Genomic DNA, 6,663 nt, shown 5'->3' with positions numbered 1-6,663 from the left:
CAGGTAATCAACATGGACAGTAACCATTCATATAGACAGGTCAGGTAATCAACATGGACAGTAACCATTCATCTAGACAGGTCATGTAATCAACACGGACAGTAACCATTCATATAGACAGGTCAGGTAATCAACATGGACAGTAACCATTCATATAGACAGGTCAGGTAATCAACATGGACAGTAACCATTCATATAGACAGGTCAGGTAATCCACACGTACAGTAACCATTCATATAGACAGGTCAGGTAATCAACATGGACAGTAACCATTCATATAGACAGGTCAGGTAATCAACATGGACAGTAACCATTCATATAGACAGGTCAGGTAATCAACATGGACAGTAACCATTCATATAGACAGGTCAGGTAATCAACATGGACAGTAACCATTCATATAGACAGGTCAGGTAATCAACATGGACAGTAACCATTCATATAGACAGGTCAGGTAATCAACATGGACAGTAACCATTCATATAGACAGGTCAGGTAATCAACACGGACAGTAACCATTCATATAGACAGGTCAGGTAATCAACACGGACAGTAACCATTCATATAGACAGGTCAGGTAATCAACACGGACAGTAACCATTCATATAGACAGGTCAGGTAATCAACATGGACAGTAACCATTCATATAGACAGGTCAGGTAATCAACACGGACAGTAACCATTCATATAGACAGGTCAGGTAATCAACATGGACAGTAACCATTCATATAGACAGGTCAGGTAATCAACATGGACAGTAACCATTCATATAGACAGGTCAGGTAATCAACATGGACAGTAACCATTCATATAGACAGGTCAGGTAATCCACACGTACAGTAACCATTCATATAGACAGGTCAGGTAATCAACATGGACAGTAACCATTCATATAGACAGGTCAGGTAATCAACATGGACAGTAACCATTCATATAGACAGGTCAGGTAATCAACATGGACAGTAACCATTCATATAGACAGGTCAGGTAATCAACATGGACAGTAACCATTCATATAGACAGGTCAGGTAATCAACATGGACAGTAACCATTCATATAGACAGGTCAGGTAATCAACATGGACAGTAAGCATTCATATAGACAGGTCAGGTAATCAACATGGACAGTAACCATTCATATAGACAGGTCAGGTAATCAACATGGACAGTAAGCATTCATATAGACAGGTCAGGTAATCAACATGGACAGTAACCATTCATATAGACAGGTCAGGTAATCAACATGGACAGTAACCATTCATATAGACAGGTCAGGTAATCAACATGGACAGTAACCATTCATACAGACAGGTCAGGTAATCAACATGGACAGTAACCATTCATATAGACAGGCCTGAGTCTGCACAACTCCAGGACCGAGGATCAAGAGAGACGCTCAAGTGTTTTAGTACTATATCTCTTGACACAATGATGAAAATAATCATGGCCTCTAAACCTTCAAGCTGCATATTGGACCCTATTGCAACTAAACTACTGTCAGAGCTGCTTCCTGTGCTTGGTCCTCCTATGTTGAACATAATAAACAGCTCTCTATCCACCGGATGTGTACCAAACTCACTAAAAGTGGCAGTAATAAAGCCTCTCTTGAAAAAGCCAAACCTTGATCCAGAAAATATTAAAAACTATCGGCCTATATCGAATCTTCCATTCCTCTCAAAAATTTTAGAAAAGGCTGTTGCGCAGCAACTCACTGCCTTCCTGAAGACAAACAATGTATATGAAATGCTTCAGTCTGGTTTTAGAACCCATCATAGCACTGAGACGGCACTTGTGAAGGTGGTAAATGACATTTTAATGGCATCGGACCGAGGCTCTGCATCTGTCCTCGTGCCCCTAGACCTTAGTGCTGCTTTTGATACCATCGATCACCACATTCTTTTGGAGAGATTGGAAACCCTAATTGGTCGACACGGACATGTTCTGGCCTGGTTTAGATCTTATCTGTCAGAAAGATATCAGTTTGTCTCTGTGAATGGTTTGTCCTCTGACAAATCAACTGTAAATTTCGGTGTTCCTCAAGGTTCCGTTTTAGGACCACTATTGTTTTCACTATATATTCTACCTCTTGGGGATGTTATTCGAAAACATAATGTTAACTTTCATTGCTATGTGGATGACACACAGCTGTACATTTCAATGAAACATGGTGAGGCCCCAAAATTGCCCTAGGACAGGAGAAGTACTCCAGATATAACAAACTGACCCTAGCCCCCCGACACATAAACTACTGCTGTCATGTTTGTCATTTATTATCATGTCTTGTCCCTGTGCTCCCCATGCTATTCGTTTCCCTCTGCTGGTCTTATTTGGTTCTTTCCCTCCTATCCCTCTCTCTCCCCCTCCCTCTCTCACTCTCTCGCTCTCTCTTCTCTCTATCGTTCCGTTCCTGCTCCCAGCTGTTCCTATTCCCCTAATCATCATTTAGTCTTCCCACACCTGTTCCCGATCCTTTCCCCTGATTAGAGTCCCTATTTATTCCTTTGTGATCCGTTCCTGTGCCGTCGGTTCCTTGTATTGTATTCACCATGCTGTGATTGCGTTTCGCCCTGTCCTGTCGTGTTTTTTGCCGTGATTGTGTATCACCCTGTCCTGTCGTGTTTTGTGCCTTCATCAGACGCTGCGTGTGAGCAGGTGTCTCAGTCGACTACGGCCTGCGCCTACCCGCAGCGACCTGCAGTCTGTGGCCGCTTCTCCAGTTGTTTTCCCCTCTACAAATCTAGAGGATGTCAGTTATTCCGTTTTGAACATTATTAAACTCTGTTTCTGTTAAGTCGCTTTTGGGTCCTCTTTTACCTGCATGACAGAAGGAACCGACCAAGGAATGGACCCAGCGACTTCAGACGCTCGTTACACTGCCGTCGAGATCCAAGGAGCCATGCTCGGCAGACACGAGCAGGAATTGTCTGCTGCTCGCCATGCCGTGGAGAACCTGGCCGCTCAGGTTTCCGACCTCTCTGGACAGTTCCAGAGTCTACGTCTCGTGCCACTTGTTACTCCCTGGCCTGCCGAGCCTCCAGAACCCAGGGTTAATAACCCACCTTGCTACTCCGGGCAGCCCACTGAGTGCCGCTCCTTTCTCACGCAGTGTGAGATTGTGTTCTCTCTCCAACCCAACACATACTCTAGAGAGAGCTCGGGTTGCTTACGTCATTTCACTCCTTACTGGCCGGGCTCGAGAATGGGGCACAGCTATCTGGGAGGCAAGGGCTGATTGCTCTATCAAATTCCAGAACTTTAAAGAGGAGATGATTCGGGTTTTTGACCGTTCAGTTTTTGGTGGGAGGCTTCTAGGGCCCTGGCTTCCTTATGCCAAGGTGAACGGTCCATAACGGATTATTCCATTGAGTTTCGCACTCTTGCTGCCTCTAGTGAGTGGAACGAGCCGGCGCTGCTCGCTCGTTTTCTGGAGGGACTCCACGCAGTGGTTAAGGATGAGATTCTCTCCCGGGAGGTTCCTTCAGATGTGGACTCTTTGATTGCTCTCGCCATCCGCATAGAACGACGGGTAGATCTTCGTCACCGGGCTCGTGGAAGAGAGCTCGCATCAACGGTGTTTCCCTGCTCCGCATCGCAACCATCTCCCTCCTCTGGCTTTGAGACTGAGCCCATGCAGCTGGGAGGATTCGCATCTCGAATAAGGAGAGGGAACGGAGGATCACCAACCGCCTGTGCCTCTATTGCGGAGTTGCTGGACATTTTGTTAATTCATGTCCAGTAAGAGGCCAGAGCCCATCAGTAAGCGGAGGGCTACTGGTGAGCGCTACTACTCAGTCCTCTTCATCTAGATCTTGTACTACTATGTCGGTCCATCTACGCTGGACCGGTTCGGGTGCTACATGCAGTGCCTTGATTGACTCTGGGGCTGAGGGTTGTTTCATGGACGAAGCATGGGTTCGGAAACATAACATTCCTTTCAGACCGTTAGACAAGCCTACGCCCATGTTTGCCTTAGATGGTAGTCATCTTCCCAGTATCAAATTTGAGACACTACCTTTAACTCTCACAGTATCTGGTAACCACAGTGAGACTATTTCTTTTTTTGATTTTCCGTTCACCGTTTACACCTGTTGTTTTGGGTCATCCCTGGCTAGTATGTCATAATCCTTCTATTAATTGGTCTAGTAATTCTATCCTATCCTGGAACGTTTCTTGTCATGTGAAGTGTTTAATGTCTGCCATCCCTCCCGTTTCTTCTCTCCCTACTTCTCAGGAGGAACCTGGCGATTTGACAGGAGTGCCGGAGGAATATCATGATCTGCGCACGGTCTTCAGTCGGTCCCGAGCCAACTCCCTTCCTCCTCACCGGTCGTATGATTGTAGTATTGATCTCCTTCCAGGGACCACGCCTCCTCGAGGTAGACTATACTCTCTGTCGGCTCCCGAACGTAAGGCTCTCGAGGATTATTTGTCTGTGTCTCTTGACGCCGGTACCATAGTGCCTTCTTCTTCTCCGGCCGGGGCGGGGTTCTTTTTGTTAAGAAGAAGGACGGTACTCTGCGCCCCTGCGTGGATTATCGAGGCTGAATGACATAACGGTTAAGAATCGTTATCCGCTTCCCCTTATGTCATCAGCCTTCGAGATTCTGCAGGGAGCCAGGTGCTTTACTAAGTTGGACCTTCGTAACGCTTACCATCTCGTGCGCATCAGAGAGGGGGACGAGTGGAAAACGGCGTTTAACACTCCGTTAGGGCATTTTGAGTACCGGGTTCTGCCGTTCGGTCTCGCCAATGCGCCAGCTGTTTTTCAGGCATTAGTTAATGATGTTCTGAGAGACATGCTGAACATTTTTGTTTTTGTCTATCTTGACGATATCCTGATTTTTTCTCCGTCACTCGAGATTCATGTTCAGCACGTTCGACGTGTTCTACAGCGCCTTTTAGAGAATTGTCTCTACGTAAAGGCTGAGAAGTGCTCTTTTCATGTCTCCTCCGTTACTTTTCTCGGTTCCGTTATTTCCGCTGAAGGCATTCAGATGGATTCCGCTAAGGTCCAAGCTGTCAGTGATTGGCCCGTTCCAAGGTCACGTGTCGAGTTGCAGCGCTTTTAGGTTTCGCTAATTTCTATCGGCGTTTCATTCGTAATTTCGGTCAAGTTGCTGCCCCTCTCACAGCTCTTACTTCTGTCAAGACGTGTTTTAAGTGGTCCGGTTCCGCCCAGGGAGCTTTTGATCTTCTAAAAGAACGTTTTACGTCCGCTCCTATCCTCGTTACTCCTGACGTCACTAGACAATTCATTGTCGAGGTTGACGCTTCAGAGGTAGGCGTGGGAGCCATTCTATCCCAGCGCTTCCAGTCTGACGATAAGGTTCATCCTTGCGCTTATTTTCTCATCGCCTGTCGCCATCTGAGCGCAACTATGATGTGGGTAACCGTGAACTGCTCGCCATCCGCTTAGCCCTAGGCGAATGGCGACAGTGGTTGGAGGGGGCGACCGTTCCTTTTGTCGTTTGGACAGACCATAGGAACCTTGAGTACATCCGTTCTGCCAAACGACTTAATGCCCGTCAAGCTCGTTGGGCGTTGTTTTTCGCTCGTTTCGAGTTTGTGATTTCTTACCGTCCGGGTAGCAAGAACACCAAGCCTGATGCCTTATCCCGTCTGTTTAGTTCTTCTGTGGCTTCTACTGATCTCGAGGGATTCTTCCTTATGGGCGTGTTGTCGGGTTGACAGTCTGGGGAATTGAAAGACAGGTTAAGCAAGCACTCACGCACACTGCGTCGCCGCGCGCTTGTCCTAGTAACCTCCTTTTCGTTCCTGTTTCCACTCGTCTGGCTGTTCTTCAGTGGGCTCACTCTGCCAAGTTAGCTGGTCATCCCGGTGTTCGAGGCACTCTTGCGTCTATTCGCCAGCGCTTTTGGTGGCCGACTCAGGAGCGTGACACGCGCCGTTTCGTGGCTGCGTGTTCAGACTGCGCGCAGAAGAAGTCTGGTAATTTTTTTCTGCTTCTGCTCCTGGTCTTGCTGGGTCTCAGTCTGTTCCCTGCCATCGCATCTCTCCTGTTCTTGTCCCTGCCCTTGCTGTGTCTCAGTCTGTCCCTAGTTCTCATTTTTTTTTTAGAGTAGTACCCTAGTTTCCCTTTTTATCGTTTTTCGTTACGGTCCTGAGGAGAGGAGTTGGGTTCTTTCTCGGGACGTGCTGGACCGTTTGATCTATGATTTCCTCCGTTGCTGCCAGTGTTCCTCCTCGAGAGCGCCAGGAGGCGCTCGGTGAGTGGGGGGTACTGTCATGTTTGTCATTTATTATCATGTCTTGTCCCTGTGCTCCCCATGCTATTCGTTTCCCTCTGCTGGTCTTATTTGGTTCTTTCCCTCCTATCCCTCTCTCTCCCCCTCCCTCTCTCACTCTCTCGCTCTCTCTTCTCTCTATCGTTCCGTTCCTGCTCCCAGCTGTTCCTATTCCCCTAATCATCATTTAGTCTTCCCACACCTGTTCCCGATCCTTTCCCCTGATTAGAGTCCCTATTTATTCCTTTGTGATCCGTTCCTGTGCCGTCGGTTCCTTGTATTGTATTCACCATGCTGTGATTGCGTTTCGCCCTGTCCTGTCGTGTTTTTTGCCGTGATTGTGTATCACCCTGTCCTGTCGTGTTTTGTGCCTTCATCAGACGCTGCGTGTGAGCAGGTGTCTCAGTCGACTACGGCCT

Source organism: Oncorhynchus gorbuscha, linkage group LG21, assembly GCF_021184085.1.
Source record: "Oncorhynchus gorbuscha isolate QuinsamMale2020 ecotype Even-year linkage group LG21, OgorEven_v1.0, whole genome shotgun sequence".
In the NCBI taxonomy this organism is placed as follows: domain Eukaryota; kingdom Metazoa; phylum Chordata; class Actinopteri; order Salmoniformes; family Salmonidae; genus Oncorhynchus; species Oncorhynchus gorbuscha.
Note: the sequence above shows the minus strand (reverse complement) of the source record.